Source organism: Saccopteryx leptura, chromosome 3 (assembly GCF_036850995.1).
Source record: "Saccopteryx leptura isolate mSacLep1 chromosome 3, mSacLep1_pri_phased_curated, whole genome shotgun sequence".
NCBI classification, from domain to species: Eukaryota; Metazoa; Chordata; class Mammalia; order Chiroptera; family Emballonuridae; genus Saccopteryx; species Saccopteryx leptura.
The window spans coordinates 78,183,204-78,203,472 of NC_089505.1; the positions used below are offsets into that span (position 1 = coordinate 78,183,204).

Genomic DNA, 20,269 nt, shown 5'->3' on the forward strand with positions numbered 1-20,269 from the left:
CTCAGCAGTGTAGCCAACCCAAATTGAATGACTTAGGAAGAGATTTGGGCCTATCAAAGAAAGCAGCTGATTTATTAGCCTCCAGGCTTCAAGAAAAGAATGTACTTCACTGGTCAGCTAAAGTATCCCATTTCAGGAAGCATGAACAAAGTTTTGTGTACTTTTTTTGAAGACAAACACTTTGTTTACTGCATGATTTCAGTAGTCTTCTCAGCAGCTAGGTGTTACCATTTACAGTCCAACAGAATGGCGGCTATTTCTTGACAGCCCTAAGCGGAGTCTGAAATGTGTTCTCTTACACAATGGTAATGTTTATGCAGCAGTCCCAATATTTTATTCAATTCATCTGCAAGAATTTTATAGCGACATAAAAATTGTCCTTGACTTACTGAAGTACGAGGAGCATAACTGGATCATTTGTGTGGATCTTAAAATGGTAAATTTTCTGCTAGGAAAACAGAGATTTCACGAAGTATCCTTGCTTTCTGAGTTTGTGGAACAGCCGAGCTTGGGAGAAACACTGGATACAGAAGGAGTGGCTGAAATGTGAAGCTCTGGAAGTAGGGATGCAAAATATTGTGAATGAACCTGTAGTTAATTGAGACATGATCATTTTTCCCCCACTTCACATCAAACTTAGCTTAATGAAGCAGTTTGTTCAGTTTTGAATAGAGAAAGTGAATGCTTTTAATATATTATTTCTGCTTTTCCTGCCTTGTCTTTTAAGAAGATAAAAGTAGGTGTATTCAATGGACCTCAAACTCAAACCCTCATATGTGGCAAAGAATTTGCCAGGGAGATGAATAAAGGGGAGAAAGCAACATGGCAATCTTTTGTGGCAATTACAAAGAACTTCCTTGGCAACTAAAAAGCAAAAAACTATGAACTTCTGGTTGAAAGGATGCTGTTGGCTTTCCACAACATTGGATATAACATGAGCATTAAGATTCACTCTTGCCCTGGCCAGTTGGCTCAGCAGTAGAGCGTCGGCCTAGCGTGCGGAGGACCCAGGTTCGATTCCCGGACAGGGCACACAGGAGAAGTGACCATTTGCTTCTCCACCCCTCCACTGCGCCTTCCTCTCTGTCTCTCTCTTCTCCTCCCGCAGCCAAGGCTCCATTGGAGCAAAGATGGCCCGGGCGCTGGGGATGGCTCTGTGGCCTCTGCCTCAGGCACTAGAGTGGCTCTGGTCGCAACATGGTGACACCCAGGATGGGCAGAGCATCGCTCCATGGTGGGCGTGCTGGGTGGATCCCGGTCAGGTGCATGCGGGAGTCTGTCTGACTGTCTCTCCCTGTTTCCAGCTTCAGAAAAATGCAAAAAAAAAAAAAAAAAAAAAAAAGATTCACTCTTGAATAGTCACCTTGATGTTTCCTGAAAATCTTGAAGCTGTTAGTGATGAGCAGACTACTGCTGGAGCATCAAACGAGATTTTCCTAATCAAGTACACAAATGCAAGAGCTACGTACAAAAATTTTTGCCTGAATAGAATTTAAGTTTTGCGCAAATTTTATGAGTAAAATAAGTGTTTTAATATGTTCTATTTTGAAATTGTAAACAAATTCTGATGCAATCATATCTTATAGTGTATTAGTTTATTTACTGCATTATATAAATTATTATATTTTCACATAGATGATGCCCAAGAAGACATTCTACTTCATTATGTTAAACTAAATGTTGAAACTTTTACAATAAGGTGAAAACCTAAAATCTTGAATTGCAAAAAAACTGTAGCTTACAGAGAAAAACTAATGTCAGATTTGAGATCAGCACACTCGAGTTAGGTGTTTTTGTGATGCAACAAAAATTTTGTTCCCTAGTGTAATTAGTTGATACTCTAATTGAGCTGGCATAGGGGCATATTGTCCTCCAGTTAACACGTGGGCAGTAACAGCAACCTGCTCTTGCTAGTTTCTTCATCCTGCTCAGTGGCCTTTTCATAAAAGTCTGATTTCCACAACAAATAATCACCCCCAGAGACACAGGCACAAGCAACTGCTTTCCAGTCATTTGGAGGAAGATCCTTTGCACTAATAGTATCTAATAAACCAAGTGTAAAAGGGGCGGTAGGCCCATACTAAGCACAAACAAGTTTAAATTCTTTCATTTTTAAAAGGTAGAGGTTCATGCTTTCATACTACATTCCCTTGATTGTCCCATCTTTCTACAACAGGAAAACAGTGAAAGCCATCATTGTTTCCCCTATATTTCGAGCCTGATGTACAGATTGTTGGAGCTGGCATTTCCAAGGGTCTGAGCTAGAGACTCTGGAAGCAACCCAATAAAGGTATGGAGGAGCAGAAGGTTGAGCGTAATGAGCAGTGGGCAGCAGCGGCGCCATGGGTAAGGCAGCCATAGCTGCGATACTCTCAGTTTCTCCCGAGTCATCCTCAGACTCCAAGGTCTTCTCATATTCACATCCCTCCATTTCTACCTCACCCTGATGCTCTTCAGACAATTCGTTCTCATATGGAAACATTTCTACGAAAAGGTCCTTTATTTTTTACCCTGTCATATAATTTATTACTCCCAATTATACTCTCCCTCAAAACTACTCAAATATTTTATTTACTGCGTGCACCTGGGGAGTTCCATCACCTGCCTTTAGTTTAGTTTTCCCTTTCTCAGTCCCTATTCAAGTGCCACTTGTTTTGAACAAGCGTGGCTAGTAATTTCAGGTCCTGAGTGGGAATGACGCAGAAGTAAGGAAATACGTGTAAAGAATAAAAGGATGGGTTTGGTATGGCTCTGCAAAGCTGCTGACAAAAACAGCGCGCTCAAAAACTGCTCTCCCCTTGGCCCTGGCTGGTTGGCTCAGTGGTAGAGCGTCGGCCTGGCGTGTGGAAGTCCCGGGTTTGATTCCCGGCCAGGGCACACAGGAGAGGCACCCATCTGCTCCACCCCTCCCCCTCTCCTTCCTCTCTGTCTCTCTCTTCCCCTCCCGCAGCTGAGGCTCCATTGGAGCAGAGATGGCCTGGGTGCTGGGGATGGCTTCTTGGCCTCTGCCCCAGGCGCTAGAGTGGCTCTGGTGGTGACAGAGCGATGCCCAGGATGGGCAGAGCATCGCCCCCTGGTGGGCGTGCCAGGTGGATCTGGTCAGGCACATGCGGGAGTCTGTCTGACTGCATCCCCATTTCCAGCTTCAGAAAAATACAAAAAAAAGTTAAAAAAAAACAACAAAAAAACTGCTCTCCCCTTTAATTTATAGGGCAAAGTGAAGCCATAAGCAAATCAGATTTCTGATCATGTTTCCAAGGCAACCCGAGAATCTTACCAAGTGCAGAAAACCTGCACCATACATAACATCTTAACTTCACACGAAACAAAGGATAAAAGAAACTTACCTTCAGTCTTTTCCAGGGGACATGTGGTGGATGAGCATAAACAATCCAGCATCACAGCTAACATGGAGGTGTGGGGAAGGGCTTAGCCTTTTGCAATTTAATCAGGCAAGTGAGGTGGGGGGGGGGGGTTGAGGAGACTGTCAGCCTATAACCAGTTCCCCACACCTCTGTCCCCCTAAAATCTAAAGTGTAGAAACCCTGTTGGCTTTTCAGTCCCCAACAGTCTCTCTTTCCCTCCCGCAGCCAAGACTCCAATGGAGCAAAGTTGGCTTGGGTGCTGAGGATGGCTCCATGGTCTCCACCACAAGCCTTGGAATGTCTGGCTGCATCAGAGCAAAGCCCCAGATGGGCACAGTATGGCCCCCTGGTGGGCATGCCCAGTGAATTCAGGTTGGGAGCATCCAGCAGTTTGTCTGACTGCCTCCCCTCTTCTCACTTCAGAAAAATACAAGAAAATATAATAATAAAAATATAGGTACAGTCCTTGAAGCTCCAGAAAACTCTTCTTGGTTGATGCATATGGTGGGTGGGCAACTTTGGAGCCCAGGCTGAAGCTTCTCATTCTGGTAATGTGTCCCTCCATTGTTTGGTGAGATTTCTACATACTCATTATTCTCTTTTTCTCAGTCTTTTAACTAGCTATTACTCTACAATCCAGGCTGTTTCTTCATTTGGTGATGTTCTGTAGCTTATTGCATATTGATTTTTTTTTTTATGTTCTACTTTAGGTTTCATATGTTCAAAACCATTTTAATTTTGACTTTTTTTTCTTGGGCAAGAGAGACAGAGAGAGGGACAGATAGGGACAGAGAGACAGAAAGGAAAAGAGATGAGAAGTATCAATTCTTTATTGTGACACCTTAGTAGTTGTCCATTGATTGCTTTCTCATGTTCCTTGACCCGGGTGGATGCAGTAGAGCCAGTGACTCCTTACTGAAGCCAGCAAGCTTTGGGGTCAAGCCAGTGACCATGGGACCATGTCGATGATTTCATGTGCAAACGGTGAGCCTGCAATTACACCAACACTTTTGGGGTTTCCACCTGAGCCCTCTGCATCCCATGTTAATGCTCTAGCCACTGCACCATCGCCTGGTCAGGCTATTTGTCCCTTGATTGAAATATTTTTCTCCAGCAAGGTAGGAATCAAGATTTTGTCACCTCACCAGTAGTAGAAGTATTTTCAGCTGCAGGGTAAAAAGTTGTTACATGGGTCAGTAAAACAATGGGAGGGCGTGGTGCTAAGTAAGAGAATGTCCAGATAAGTGATGAGGGGGTGACTCACTGGCAGGATGTTCGACGGCCTGAGGGTGGAGGAGGTAAGATCACTGGGATTGCTCAGGTGGAGTTACGGGATCTGCCTGGCACAGGGTCACCCAAAGTCCAACCTGGCTAGTGGAGGATTTTGGTAAGGAGCCCTTGTAAAGCCAGTATCCAAGGCCAGGGCTACTATTACAGCAGCCCGGCCCATGCAGGTTCGCGTTGGATTCGGACAGTCGGTAAAGAAACAGCGGAGCCAAAAACTGATGGGCCATAGCCTTTAATCCTACCTTGCACCCGGCGGGCAAGTAAAAATACACACTGGGCTCCAAAACCCAGTCACACTCAGTGCTCACAAAGCCACTGACTGATCCGAGTTTCCTAGAATCAAAGGTTTCTAGCTCACCAGCCTTCTTCTCCTCAGTTCCCCATTTCCTTCCTTATCCCAGATACAAACTCTACACAAACTGGCATCTCACTCAGCACTCCGCCATCTTGGCTGCTTCTCCTGGCCTCCTCCACGTGGCCTCCTTTAGCTGCTGGCTCTACTCTCTCCGCTCTCTCATGCTAACCTCAGGAACCAAGAGACCGAGTCCCGTTCTCCCTCCCTTTTATAGTGTAGAAATCCAAACCCTTAATCCAATATACATAATAGGGAAGTCTCTAATACAAAGTCACTTCTCTGAGGCATGATAGGATTGTACCACCTCACACCAAAAAGGGTGGGACAGGCTTAATCCCAAAACCAAGCCTCAGGCTACAACGATTCTCAACACACATTAATATCACCTGGGCAACGGCCTCCTTAACAAAGTGAGCATAATACATTTTATCTGCCCAACAATCCACCCCTATGCTCACTTTACAACCTACAATTTACATCACCAGCATACCTGTGCAAGGATATTAGGCACATTACACAGATTACAACAGCAAAAATCATACAGTTTCAACAATTACAAAGGTACATTTCACCAGTCTCTCAGCATTTAGCGCAAAATGTCCTCGGCCTTCTTTCTAGCCACGGGAAAAACTTCCCGGGGTAGGGGAGTGCTTCCAGCAAAGCCACCCCCCACCCCCATCAGGGTATTTCACATTGTCCAAAATCCGTAATCCGAAAGTCCATCCAACAAAGGAGCCAATGCCCACTCCGGTCGTAGTCCAGGAAATCAGTCCACGCACGTGGGTCATCAGCCACCCCCCTCATTCCTGCCGTCCTGGCAGGTTTCACACTGTCCCAAAGAGGGGCACGTGGCAATGGCAGTCAGCATTTCCATCTCTGCTCCGGAAAGCATGTCCAGCCATATTTCCCAAAATCGCAGACCTACCAGGGCCGAAGTAGGTGCTCCTTCCAGCTGCGCTTTCACCTTCTGGAGACTGCGGATTGCAACTCCAGTCCGATTCTCCTCATCCTCCAAAGAGGGACTGAAAACACCAGCTCCGGCTGCCGGGCTCGAGCCTCCGTCTGCCGCCGCCTTCTGCTCCACAGACCTTGCAGCTCCGGACCCGGCCTCAGCTTCAGCTTCAGCCTCAGCCTCAGCCTCAGCCCCGGCCTCCTGCCACTGCTGGCTCTCCGCAACATCCAGGGCAAGCTGCAACTCACGAACCTCTGAATCCTCCTCCAGCGTTTGCTCCATTTCCAGGCGAATCTCTAACACCTGGTCGGCCTCCTCCAGCATTTTCTCCAGCTCCAGGGTCAGCATCTGTTTCTCCTGAGTTTGCTCCATCTCCTTCCGCTGCTCGGTTTGCAGGTCCCGGGCGGCCTCTTCCACAGAGCTCTCGGTTTCCTCACGCATGGCTATAAAAGTCAGCCAGCCTACGATCCCCAAGAGGACAGCCATGGGGAACCCTAACACTAGCCAGTCCTCTACTCCACCACTCAAAGGCTCCTTGCCAATCTGTATCGAATCCTGCCACAGACTACGCCAAATGTAAAGCCAGAAGCCAGGTGTAAGGCCAGGAGCCGCCATCGTGGCCATTCACATGCAGGTTCCCATTGGATTCGGGCAGACGATAAAGAAATGGCGGAGTCAGAGGATGGGGGGCCATCCTATTTATTGGTGTCTCACCAAGACAGGCAAACCACAAAAGAAGACAAGGGAAAAGCAGAAAACCAGCTCTTCCCATGAAGGGCCAGGGATCAGGGAAGCCCCTGCAATTGTGATAGCAGGAACTGTGTGTCCAAGCTCCTGGTCTGTCCCACTTTATAGTGTAGAAAACCAAAATCCCTTAATCCAATATACAAACAAGGAAGTCTCTGATACAAAGTCACCCATCCAAGGCATAATTGGATTCCTCATGAGAGTGCACCACCCAGATAATACAATCATTCAAGGGTGTGGGGAAAAGCCTAGTCCCAAAACCAAACCCCAGGCTACAACGACCTGGCCTGCTTATAGCCTGTCCCCCACACCCAATATAAGTCACAAGCGAGCAAACATATATATCACATTTACAAACTTATTTGACCAACACCAGGGCTATCAGGGCTGCCATCACAGCCGCCCAGCCCGTGCAGGTTCGCATTGGATTCGGACAGTCGGTAAAGAAACAGCGGAGCCAAAAACTGATGGGCCATAGCCTTTAATCCTACCTTGCACCCGGCGGGCAAGTAAAAATACACACTGGGCTCCAAAACCCAGTCACACTCAGTGCTCACAAAGCCACTGACTGATCCGAGTTTCCTAGAATCAAAGGTTTCTAGCTCACCAGCCTTCTTCTCCTCAGTTCCCCATTTCCTTCCTTATCCCAGATACAAACTCTACACAAACTGGCATCTCACTCAGCACTCCGCCATCTTGGCTGCTTCTCCTGGCCTCCTCCACGTGGCCTCCTTTAGCTGCTGGCTCTACTCTCTCCGCTCTCTCATGCTAACCTCAGGAACCAAGAGACCGAGTCCCGTTCTCCCTCCCTTTTATAGTGTAGAAATCCAAACCCTTAATCCAATATACATAATAGGGAAGTCTCTAATACAAAGTCACTTCTCTGAGGCATGATAGGATTGTACCACCTCACACCAAAAAGGGTGGGACAGGCTTAATCCCAAAACCAAGCCTCAGGCTACAACGATTCTCAACACACATTAATATCACCTGGGCAACGGCCTCCTTAACAAAGTGAGCATAATACATTTTATCTGCCCAACAGCCCTGTACCCAGACCCAACTTTACTCTGAGGGGAAAAAATATTGTAACTCTAGAAACAATGCACTGAATACAAGATCTACAAGGGTCTCAAAGGTCAGAAAGAAAAAAATGCTTTTTTCTTTAACAGAAAAGGGTCGACAGGGCTAGAAAACTTAACCAAAAAAATCCCAAAACATCCACTAACACAAACATATGAATAACTAGCTGAGGGCAACCAAGGTGAGGGGTTTGTGAAGTGGAACAAAATACTAAAATAATAAAGCATTTAAAAAATATTAAAGAGAAAAATGAAACTTTTTAATGCAATAGTATGATCACTGTTGGAAGTGATGTGGGTAAAGCACCTGAGGTCATTATGGCTGGAAAGTTAGAACTATAGACACTGTGGACAAAAAGGGGCCACACTGTGAACATGACAAACTGGGAAGAGGCTCGCATGGTGGCCTTGCAAACTCAGAGACCTGAAGTAACCACCTGAAGTAATCAGGATGGTCTGATACTAAAACTAACTAAAAGCACTTCATGGTGAGTAGTCCTGTCCTAGAACAGTATTTGCTAACAAAGGTGCATGCTTACCTTCATTGAGCCTGTCTCTTGACTTTTGCATCTACAATAATGTATCGGCTAACATACCTTTGTAATGGAAGAGTAATCCTTTCCTGCCCCCTCCAGGCACAACCACCCCAGCAGAGCAAACACCAAGGAACCCCTTTATTGTTATAAATTGTTAACTGTTACCTATCCTATCTCTGTCTGTGTAAAAGAATTCTGAGTCTATACTATTTATCCTATCCCAGACTTTTTTATTTTGCTTTCTCCCAACTCTCTAATCTACCAGCTGGTTTCTGGGTAGACGAATATCCCCCTGCTCACAGAAACATAACGTCAGGTGAAACTGTGTGAGAAGTAAAGCCTACATCCCTGTGTCAGGAGAGAGAGCTGAGCACCCCTGTGGGAGAAGCGTGTATGGCATAGACCCCCCCCCCCCCCAAAGCTTGTGATTCTCCCACCACTTGGATCTTTGTCTCTGATGGAACCTTGGTGTCTCAACCATGGAAGGGAGGGGAGGTCACCTTTTACACACGCCAAAGCAGCAGTCACATTAATCAGTTTTCAGGAGCATGAGTTCCACTCCCTCATTTCCTGCTCCAATTTACTGTCCACACAGTTTTTCCAACTCCATTTCAGAATCAGCCTGTTGCCTGACAAGTCACTAGAAATAGCTTGGTTGTGAAAAGCTACAGCTGGGCAGATCATCAGCCCCAGACAGGGGTTGCTGGGTGGATCACAGTTGGAGTTCATGGTAGAGACTGTCTCTATCTCTGCTCCTCTTATTTATTTTTAATTTACTTCAAAAATGTTTTTTAATTGTTAATTTTTAGAGATAAGAGAGAAGGGAGAAGCAGGAAGTGTCAACTTCTATTAATTGTTTCCTGTATGTACCCTGACCAAGCAAACCCAGGGTTTCTTACTGATTAACTCAGGGTTCCAGGTCGATGCTATATGCACTGCGCCTCCATAGGTCAGGTTTCTCACTCATTTTCTAAAGATTTTCTTTATTTTTTTTAAAGCTGTCTCTTTTTAATTTTTATTTATTTATTCATTCAATTTTTTTTTAGAGAAGAGAGGGAGGGAGAGAGAGAGAGAGAGAGAGAGAAGGGGAAGGAGCAGGAAGTATCAACTCCCATATGTGCCTTGACCAGGCAAGCCCAGGGTTTCGAACCAGTGACCTCAGCATTCCAGGTTGACGCTTTATCCACTGCGCCACCACAGGTCGGGCCTAAAGATTTTCTTTATTAGGGAAAGGAATGAGGGAAATGAAGGTTGGAGCAGAAAGCATCAACTCATATTAGTTGCTTTTTCTATATGCCTTCATACGGCAAGCCCAGGGTTAACTGACATCAGCATTTCAGGTTTATACTTTATCCACTCTGCCACTACAGGTCAGGCCCCTCCTCTACCTCAGAAAAAAAAAAAGCACAAACTTGACATGCTTCAACCTAGTAGAATTTTAAAATACTCCTTGTCTGATTAGATGGTGGTGCAGCATTGGCCTCAGATACAGAGGACCCACATTCAAGATGCTGAGCTCACCAGCCTGTAAGGTTATAGACATGACCTCATGGTAGCTGAACTTAAAGGTTGCTGGTTTGAAGCCCAAGGTCACTAGCTCAGAGCCCCTGATAAAACTACATATAAGAAAATAACCAGCCTGACCAGGGGTGGCACAGTTGAGAGCATTGTACTGGGGCGCAGAGGATCCAGGTTTGAAACCCTGAGGTCACCAGCTTAAGTGTGGGCTCATCTGGTTTGAACAAGGCTCACCAGCTTGATTCCTAACTCACTGGCTTGAGCAAGGGGTCACTCAATCTGCTGTAGCCTTTCGGTCAAGGCACATATGAGAAAGCAATCAGTGAACAAGTTAAGATGTCACAAGGAACAATTGATGCTTCTCATCTCTCCCTTCCTTTCTGTTCCTATCTGTCCCTCCATCTGTTTCTCTGTCTCTGTCACACACAAAAAAGAATGAGAATATAAATATGAATACATAGATTGTAAAAAGTATAAAACCATAGCATTTGCAAAAGTATGGACACACATAAAAGGTATTGTCCTAAGTGCAATAAGTCAGAAAGAGAAAGACATCTATTATTACATGTCAATTATATGTGTAATCTAAAGAATATACATGAATAAGCAACCAAAAACACTAAAAAAAATAGTTCAGACTTTGTAAAGTACATGAAGGTCTAACCACTATATGGTTCAGCTATACCTATTTCAAAATAATATTGAATGAAAGAAAATGCAAAAGAATAGAAAATTTATCCCCAGAATCCTGAGTACATAAAAGTTCAACTGATAAACAATCCATCTTTATAACTAAAATTTTTAAATGAGTGGACCCTGAAATAGCAAACATTTTGCATTGTGACATTATACAGAAGAAACATTTCTTAGGCAATATATTCATATTCAACAATAACTATAAAGTACAATTTTAATAAAGACATTTAAATAACATGATGACTTTTTTCTGGTTTAATATATTTTAGCTAATGCTACAAAAACATACAGGCTATAATTCTCACAGAATAAAAGCAAAACCCTTTATTTCTACTTTCTTTTTCTTTTTCTTTTTTCAGAGAGAGAGAGGGATAGACAGGGACAGACAGACAGGAATGGAGAGAGATGAGAAGCATCAATCATTAGTTTTTCATTGCGCGTTGCAACACCTTAGTTGTTCATTGATTGCTTTCTCATATGTGCCTTGACCGCGGGCCTTCAGCAGACCGAGTAACCCCTTGCCGGAGCCAGCAACCTTGGGTTCAAGCTGGTGGTCTTTTTGCTCAAACCAGATGAGCCCACGCTCAATCTGGCGACCTCAGGGTCTCGAACCTGGGTCCTCTGCATCCCAGTCCAATGCTCTATCCACTGCGCCACCGCCTGGTCAGGCAAAACCCTTTATTTCTAAATAAAAACCATTAGAAAGCTATAAAATATGAAGAGAAAGACTATTCTTTAAACATTTCAGATTAAGCTTTGCACAGTGGCAGTATCATACCAATGAGGTTTATCGAAGGAGCGATTATTGCTAATTGAAAACATTTCTTAAGCATTTCAGATTAAGTACACCATGTAAGGAACATACTGAGAAAACAAATGAAAAACCTCATTAGTTTCTCCTGAAGTAAACTTGAATTAAAAAGCAAAACCATTTCCTAATTATGAAGTGCCCAATAATGCTGTATTCCTATTCTTACCAAAGAAAAATCCTGCTTATTGTATCAGCACTTATGATTCTCAAAGCAGAAATATGACAAAGATCTAGTAAAAAGTGAAAACACAAGACATAGTCCTGAGTAGTTCTCAGATGTGTAAGAGAAAGGCAGAATGACAGTGATGATGAAAACAGGTAACAGTGGACATTTTCCTACCTGCTGGGATATATTCAAAGGTCACCTATGTAAGTGACTTACTGAAAAACTCTATGAGATACAGTGAGTCATGAAATTAATGTGGTCAATTAGGAAATAGAGACTGGAAATATTTTACTTCTTTTTCAACTCATACGGAGATAGACATTCTACCTGCATGCACCCCAAATGGGGTCCACCTGGCAACACCCATCTGGGGCCAATGCACTCAAACAAATTGAGCCATGGCTGCTAGAAAAAACAGAAAGAGAAGGGAGGAGGAGATGGGTGGAAAAGCAGATGGTCACTTCCCGTGTATGCCCAGACTAAAATTACACCCATGACATCAACATACCATACTGATGCCCTACCACTCAGCCAAACGGCCAGGAATTAGATTGAAAATTTTTAATGATAGTTCATACTAAGCTAAAAAAAGTTTTGAAGGGACTTAGATTTTTGCATTTTGGGGAGGTGTCCTGTGCTGAGAAGAAGTCACTGAGTCTACACTCTGTAGGGTCATGTGAGAAACCTCCACAGGAATAGAAATGACAAACCTGAAAACATGTCTCTGACCAGGTGGTGGTGCAGTGGAGAGAGCATCACCCTGTGTTGCAGAAGACCCAGGTTCAAAATGCCAGAGTCATGGCTTGAAAGTGAAATCACCAGCTTGAGCACAGGATTGCTGGCTTGAGCATGAAATCATACACATGACACTGGTTGGTGGCTTGAAACCTAAGTTCGCTGGCTTGAGCACGGGGTCACTCACTCTGCTGTAACCAAGCCAGTAAAAGACACATGAGAAAGCAATCAATGAACAGCTAAGGGTAGCAATAAAGAATTGATGCTTCTCATCTCTCTCCTTCCTGTCGGTCCCTGTTCCTCTGTCTCTTACATTAAAATAAAAAAGTGTAAACCTGACATATGTTCCCAGGCATCTTGAAATTTCTGCACCCAATTAAAGGATCTCTACCACTTCCTTCATAAACTTCTACATTTAAAAGAAACAGCTTAGCACAGATACATCAGCTACGTGCACAGGTTTCCCAGGTCCCTGAAGCAATGGAAGAGGAGCCAGATAATAGTGACCCTCAAAGTCCAAGGGGAGGACTTGGGCTACACAGCTAATGTGATGATGGAGGTCACTGGAGCAAAATCATGGTCCAGAGAGAATGCAGGAGCACAGGATGTGTTGAAGAGTCCAGCTGTCCCTCTATGACAACAACAAAAGTAAACTTGCTTCTCACAGCCCTTCCCACTGCAACAGCTTCCCAACCACACTGTAAGGTCTGGCCTCCTCCATGACCTTTAGGTCTCTCACCTATGTCATCTGCCTCCTCATCTCACCTACCTGGGTAGAAGGATACAGTTTCTTTCACATCCCAACGCTCCTACACTTGCTCCAAAAAGTAATACATGCTTATTTTAAAAGGGAACAAGAAAGTTGGTATAAATTCTACAATTTCCAATACATTTGGTGCCCCGGTGAAAAAACATGGCACAATATTACAATGTTCTAATAAATACTGTTTTCTGATAGCACTTTAATTGTTCTAAACAACATGTAAGTTTTTATTTTAATTTTTTATTCATTTTAGAGAGGGAAACAGTCAAGTACATTAATCTGTTACTACATGTGCCCTGACCAGACATCAGACCTGCAAACTGTGCACTTTGGGACAATGCTCTAACCAACCATGGTATCTAGGAAAGGATAACACTAACATCATTTTCCTGAGTTGAGCCAGTTGTGCAGCATGGAAACAGGTGTCCTCTCTCCACATACAGCACTCACATCAAATCGGCATCTTGGGTGTTTGTCATCTCCCACCTGGTCCTACAGCCTCACTGCTACTGGATTCAGGGTACTTTATTACAAAGCACCTTTTAGAGTGACAGCACTGTCCTGTGTATGCTCACTTCATGCATTGTCAAAAGAACAGTGACAGGACATCATCTAATATTCAGATAAACACATTGGCAGAGACAAAGAACTGACTTGGATAACATCACTAACAAAAACTGAGAAATTTTTAATTTAGTGAGAGGAGTGGAGGCAGAGACTCACTCCAGCAGGTGCCTCAACTGGGATTCACCTGACAAGCCCACTAGGGGGTGATGCTCTGCTCGAGGGGGGCCCTTGCTCCCTTGCAACCACAGCCATTTTTTTATTTACTTATTTTTTACAGAGACAAAGAGTGAGTCAGAGAGGGATAGACAGGGACAGACAGACAGGAATGGAGAGAGATGAGAAGTATCAATCATTAGTTTTTCATTGCGCATTGCAACACCTTAGTTGTTCATTGATTGCTTTCTCATATGTGCCTTGACCGCGGGCCTTCAGCAGATCGAGTAACCCCTTGCTGGAGCCAGCGACCTTGGGTCCAAGCTGGTGAGCTTTTGCTCAAACCAGATGAGCCCGCGCTCAAGCTGGTGACCTCGGGGTCTTGAACCTGGGTCTTCTACATCCCAGTCCGATGTTCTATCCACTGCGCCACCTCCTGGTCAGGCACCACAGCCATTTTTTAAGACCTGAAGTGGAGGCCAGAGATTCACCCTAAGCACCTGAAGCCAGCTCGCTCTAATTAAGCCATGGCTGTGGGAGGAGTGAGAGAGAAACAAGAGGCAGAGGCCTGGAGAATCAGATGGGCACTTCTCCTTTCTGTCTCGACTCATACTCAAACCCAGAACATTCACATGCTGGGCCGACATTCTACCACTGAGGCAACAAGCCAGGGCCGAGAATTTTAAAACTGTGATATAATGCTGTTATTCTCCAATGGAAAAACAAAATACACTAAACAAGATAAAGCTTTGTGATCTGAATGAAATTACCTGCATTTTCCAGTTGATTTCTCTATAACACTATATTCCAAAAAAGCCATTCTTAAAATCTCTAAGCAGGTCATATAAATAACATTCCATGACCATAAAAAGAAATAACTATAGTAGGGGTTTTGTTGTTGTTGTTTTTTTTTCCTGAAGCTGGAAACGGGGAGAGACAGTCAGACAGACTCCCGCATGCGCCTGACCAGGATCCACCCCGCATGCCCACCAGGGGGTGATGCTCTGCCCCTCCGGGGCATCACTCTGTCGCGACCAGAGCCACTCTAGCGCCTGGGGCAGAGGCCAAGGAGCCATCCCCAGCACCCGGGCCATCTTTGCTCCAATGGAGCCTCGCTGCGGGAGGGGAAGAGAGAGACAGAGAGGAAGGAGAGGGGGAGGGTTGGAGAAGCAGATGGGCGCTTCTCCTGTGTGCCCTGGCCAGGAATCGAACTGTGTGTCCTGGCCGGGAATCGAACCTGGGACTTCTGCATGCCAGGCCGACGCTCTACCACTGAGCCAACCGGCCAGGGCCTATAGTAGATTTTTTATTAAAGTAAAAGAGATAACCACATAGTGAGTTTCTATAACCAAGAGTCATGAGTTTGGGGAAAAGTTAATTATACAGAAATGCAATGTATAGAAAATCACTCATATTAGAAAGTGGTGAGATTTCTACTTGGCAAATAACTTTATCAGTATTGTTGAATTACTTATTTTGATGCATTATTTCCCTACCCTAATGAAGACATGCACACACATTTCTTTATTTCTCAGTCCTCTCACTCCTACATTACATCTTCAGGTTACTAATGTATCTAATGCATTTTTGTAAATCAAACCATGGAAATTTGTTTACACTGACTCAAATAAAAATATATGAAATAATACACATAGGCTCAACATTTAAAAAGAATTATACTAGGGTGGATTATTTTCAATTACTAGAATTTGTGAAGCAGAGCACTGTGATACAGGAGGGTGAGCAGCAGTTACAGAAGAGACCACAAGGCAGATAAAACAGACACATGAATGATTCATGGAGGAACAGCACAGCCTGCCTGAGTCTACCCGTGGGAGAAGTCTTGCTCTGGGAGAAGTGCACCAGTACAAGCTAGGGGAACAAATTATATGGGGTCAAGAAGAATTTTGAGCATGTGGGTGTTGAATCAAAAGTCCTGGTATGGCCAGAGCCCCTCCTTGGGGTGGCTTCTCAGCTTTTTGGAATTCCTCTGTCTCTGGGTCATTAGTCCAATAAGGGTGAGATCTGACAGATAAGCAGAACATCAAGAGGGCAGTTTGGAATTCACATATCTATCATTTCTCAACTCTGGTTACATATAAAAGAAAGGCAGTTATTTTATAATATATGGTGAAGGGTGATGAGAAAGAGGAGAAAAAATTGGAAAATTATTGCTTCTTCTGGAAAGAACTCAAGAAAAGAGCCTTGCCAAGCCAAGTCCCCCATCCAGTTAAGGAGGTCATCAATTTCCGTGCTGTGAGGTCTGAACCAGGTGATGTCTTCGAACACCTGAGTGAGGAAATAAAAAAATTTTGCGAGGTAATAATTGTGAATTGCTTGCTGCGAGTGCCAAGTAGTCAGAGTGACATGGTGATACATGGTCTCCTGGATGAGCCTCATGAGACGTGCTGGTCTGGTTCCTCTCGAATGGGAGGACATGTGGAGATTTTTAGAGACAGGGAACTTGTTGGTGTAAGTTTTAGGTCTGAGTATGTGTGGTTGAAAAGGAAGGGGGTTTGGAGAACATTCAGTAAAAGGCGAAAGATTTATGCGATCTGAAGAGAAACCAGAGTATGGAGAACATTCAGGAGGGAACATCTCGTGCTGAGGGGCGGCTTCTTCCTGCTGTCATCCCTACCTATTTGATATTTCCTTCGTGAAGTTCTCCTTGGGGTATTGGGGAATAGGAGTGTAGGAGCATTTGATTGTAGGTAATTCTAGAGATTTCTCTCATCCAGGCCTGTATGAACTTGATAAAGAAGGGGGCAAGTATTTGGAGATCAGGAATGCAGAGATAATGAGGGTTGCATAGCAGGGGTGAAAGTTCTTCCATGGTAAAGTTAGAGATATTCTTTCCTGGCAGCCCTGGAGAGAGCAGTTAGCTTGAGCTAAAAGAAATGTTTCATGTTCGTTTGTAGGCTCTTCTTCAGCCAAGAAGATGCAGTGATCTTGTCCCCTTACTATGTGAAGGGTAAAAAGACTGAGAAGCATTAAGAGGTAAATGTTATTTATTCTCCTAGTTCTTCAGGGATACGGGAGAGCTTTAGGTTTAGGGGACTTGTAGGGGTTGATAGATAGAATTTAGTAGGTTTGCTGATATAGTTTCAGATTTTTCTGTTTCGCGAGGGCAGGTTTCAGGGTTGGTGTGTAGGGTTAGGTAGATTTTTCTAATTTTCTGATTGGTAAAGGTCTGCATGTGGTTCTGTAAGAAACTAGTGAACAAACGTAAGAGGCAGGGTGCAAAAGTTAGAAAAATAAATAGGAGAGTGAGTGGACCAATGAAAGGCAATAGTCAAGACATCCAGTTTGTATGAAACCACTGATTCCATGTTTACAAATTCGCTGGGCTTCAGAGAGAGAGAGAGAGACAGAGACAGAAACACAGAGAGGAAGACAGGGCAGTGTGGCCTTGGCTGGCTGGCTCAGTGGTGGAGCATTGGCCTGGCATGCAGGAGTCCCGGGTTCGATTCCCGGCCAGGGCACACAGAAGCGCCCATCTGCTTCTCCACCCCCCCCCTTCCCCTCTGTCTCTCTCTCTTCCCCTCCTGCAGCCAAGGCTCCATTGGAGCAAAGTTGGCCTGGGCGCTGAGGATGGCTCTATGGCCTCTGCCTCAGGTGCTATAATGGCTCCGGTTGCAACAGAGCAGTGCCCCAGATGGGCGGAGCATCACTCCCTGGTGGGCATGCTGGGTGGATCCCGGTTGGGTGCATGCGGGAGTCTGTCTGTCTCCCCATTTCCAACTTCAGAAAAATACCAAAAAAAAAAAAAAGACAGGGCAGTGGCCAGTCCCCCTGCCCCTAGACCTACTTTTGTAGAGATTTCTAATAAGAGGAGGGATTACTTGTACAGCTCATCTGGTCCTTAGATTGACAGGTAGTGTACTAGGAATTAAAAGAGGCTCATGGGATGAGATTAGGTTGATACTTGGGGTGAATAGATTAGGGATGGGATTAGGTTGATACTTGGGGTGAATAGATTTGGGTACAGGTTTCTGTCCAATTAGTAGGGAGACACATATGGGTGTTTGTCCCATACAAGTAGAAAGCCTTTGATTGGGTGAGGCAGGCTGAGTCGTGAATAGAGAATAGAAGGACAAGGGGTCGGTTTTGTTTCTCTGTTTCTGAGCTCCAGATGGTCAGGGTGGCGGAAAGAGTCGTCCCAATAAGTGGGGAGAGTAGAGGATTGTTAGCTAGGGTGACTGATTAAACATTCTTTGAAAACCAGTTTTCTGACTGTACAAATTCTTTTTTCTCTGTACAAAATTTCTACAATCTGCACAAACCTTCTACAACTTTCATAAACCTTCCGCTTTCATGCACTTTCTTATCCAGAAATAACTGGCCTTCATAACAACTTGCTTTTCCTTTTTCTTTCAAAAGTATCTCCATACCTTATACCTTCTATTATCAAAACCATACAACTCCTTTCTAGTCAGAACTCTTGATTTAAAAATTATCAACCTCTAGTGACAATCAAGCTTTCTATTTACCCTAGTTTCCCTTTTCCCAAAGCCTGATTAAGAGAGTCCTTAGTTTTTTCATATATTTGCCATACATAGACCAACCAGCTTCAGATTTATAGTTGGAGTAAGGCATACCATTTTTCTACTGTAGCAGCAGTGGGAGTTGACAGGATCATGGTGTGTGGACCTGTCTATGTGAAAGTCAGTCCTTAGTGATGTAATTCTGGAAGCACCTCTTGGACAGTTTTTGAACAGTTTGCTGAGTAACCTGTAAATCCTGAAAGTGCTTAGGAAAAGGGTGGTTACATTTCTACACTTTGCAGTTGAAGTTTAAGTCCTAGTGACCACTGCTTCTAGCTGGAATTAGCAGCAGGTCCCAGCCTATAATAGGCATGAGGCATTGAGATAAGAGGAATAAAGGAGATACTAAACATTAAGTAAAGTAACAAAATCAGACTGTCAATACCCACAGTAGAGATCTTTGAGGGATAAATAAAACTTAAATATTCAAGCGAGGCATAGTTGATGGACCTTGTGTTTACAAGAAATGAGGTTAGCTTACTTGCTATTTGGAAAAAATACCTTAGGCTCGTGAACAATGTCCTTGGGCCTTCAGTGGCAATTCCCAGCATGCTGGGCAAGGTCAGGTCACAGGTAGCTGGAGCAGGGCTAGAAGAGACTGAACCCTCCCTCCATAGAGCAAGGGGGCATCTTACCTTCTCATGTCCCTCTTTCCACAGCAGAGGTGTGTCCCTTGATGGGGCCAGGAAGCCTGGCAGGCTTCAGTTCAATGACCTTTCTTTCCACTCTGGAGCAGGGCCCTGATAGGATTCTATGAAGCCCTTTAGGGCACTGGAGCCTTTAAGAGCATATGCCTAAAGCTGGTATTTCCTGACTTCTTTTGAACCTTATTTGACTTTTTTGTTACTTCCTTGGCCATTATAGACCTTAAAAGCCTCAAGGAGGGGCTTGACTAAGAGAGCAAAATTGGAAATCCAGTGTTTAAAGAAGCCTATTAGACAGAGGAAAGAAAAGATTTGATCTGTGGTGGTAGGTGGTTGGAGACTGCAGAGGGTCTGGGTTTGATTTAGGGTGAGACCTCAGGTAGTGGGTGTTAAGATGCCTAGATAGACTACAGACTGAGAGTAAAGTTGAGCCTTAACAGAGAAGACGCAATATCCTTTTACAGCAAAGAAGTTAAGAATGGTGGTGATGTGTCTCCTTGAGGCAGGCAGGGAGGGGCTGCAGAGGAGTAGATCATCTACATATTGTAAGAGTACTAGTTTTGAGATTGCATGCTGCTAAATCCTGAGCTAGTGCCTGCACAAACAGGTGTGGGCTATTTTTGATCCCCTAAGGTAAGACAGTCTATGTAATTTGCTGGACTGTATTAGTGTCAAGGTCAGTCCAAGTGAATGCAAACAGAAAGTAAGAGTCAGGGTGTAGAGGAATGGAAAAGGCATTTTTGAGGTCTAGGACCCTGAAGTGAATGGTATTTGAGGTAATGAGTGACAGTAACTTGTAGAAATTAGGGACTACAAGATGGAGGGGAACTATTGCCTCATTGATTATGCATAAGTCTTGTATGAGGTAATAAGCCCCTGAAGGTTTTTGAACAGGAAGAATGGGGGTATTGCAGGGAGAGTCCATGGGGATGAGTAAGCCTTGATTTAAAAGGTGGGTAATTATTGGTTTAAGGCCTTAGAAAGACAGTTACATATTAAACAAAAACTTCACATATTATGAATTAAATTTAAATGAGCGTGCTTTACTTGTTTTAACTCAAATTATACTAGAGATATTTTCTGACAAAAAGACAGATTACTTACTCATATAGCTTATTATACAATTGTTTTTTTAAAGTTTTTCAAGATGACAGGGAGTTGCCAGTATAGAGGGGAGGAAGATTGAAAGCAAATGGACAGTGTGACTAGCTGGATGGAAAAGGAGGGTCAGAACCTGCAGGAGGAGGAGGGTAAAGTACTGGTGTGGTGCCATGTGGTCAGAGGGTCAAAAATGATTTAGAGCTTTGAGGAGAGGAGAGGGGGCAAGGAGGAAAGAGGCACAGTCACA

At 44.2% G+C, this 20,269-nt stretch overlaps 1 protein-coding gene, 1 non-coding gene and 1 pseudogene across 2 annotated transcripts in view; 2 read left to right on the forward strand and 1 right to left on the reverse strand.

Annotated features, from left to right (window-relative positions):
- The window catches only part of LOC136399334 (zinc finger protein 91-like), a 944,498-nt gene that overhangs the window by 549,529 nt on the left and 374,700 nt on the right, over positions 1-20,269 (forward strand). The window lies entirely within an intron of this gene.
- The window catches only part of LOC136399322 (zinc finger protein 91-like), a 388,962-nt pseudogene that overhangs the window by 346,595 nt on the left and 22,098 nt on the right, over positions 1-20,269 (reverse strand).
- LOC136401837 (U4 spliceosomal RNA) lies at positions 11,291-11,433 on the forward strand. The gene has a single exon (XR_010750772.1). It is a non-coding gene; the product is annotated as a U4 spliceosomal RNA (small nuclear RNA).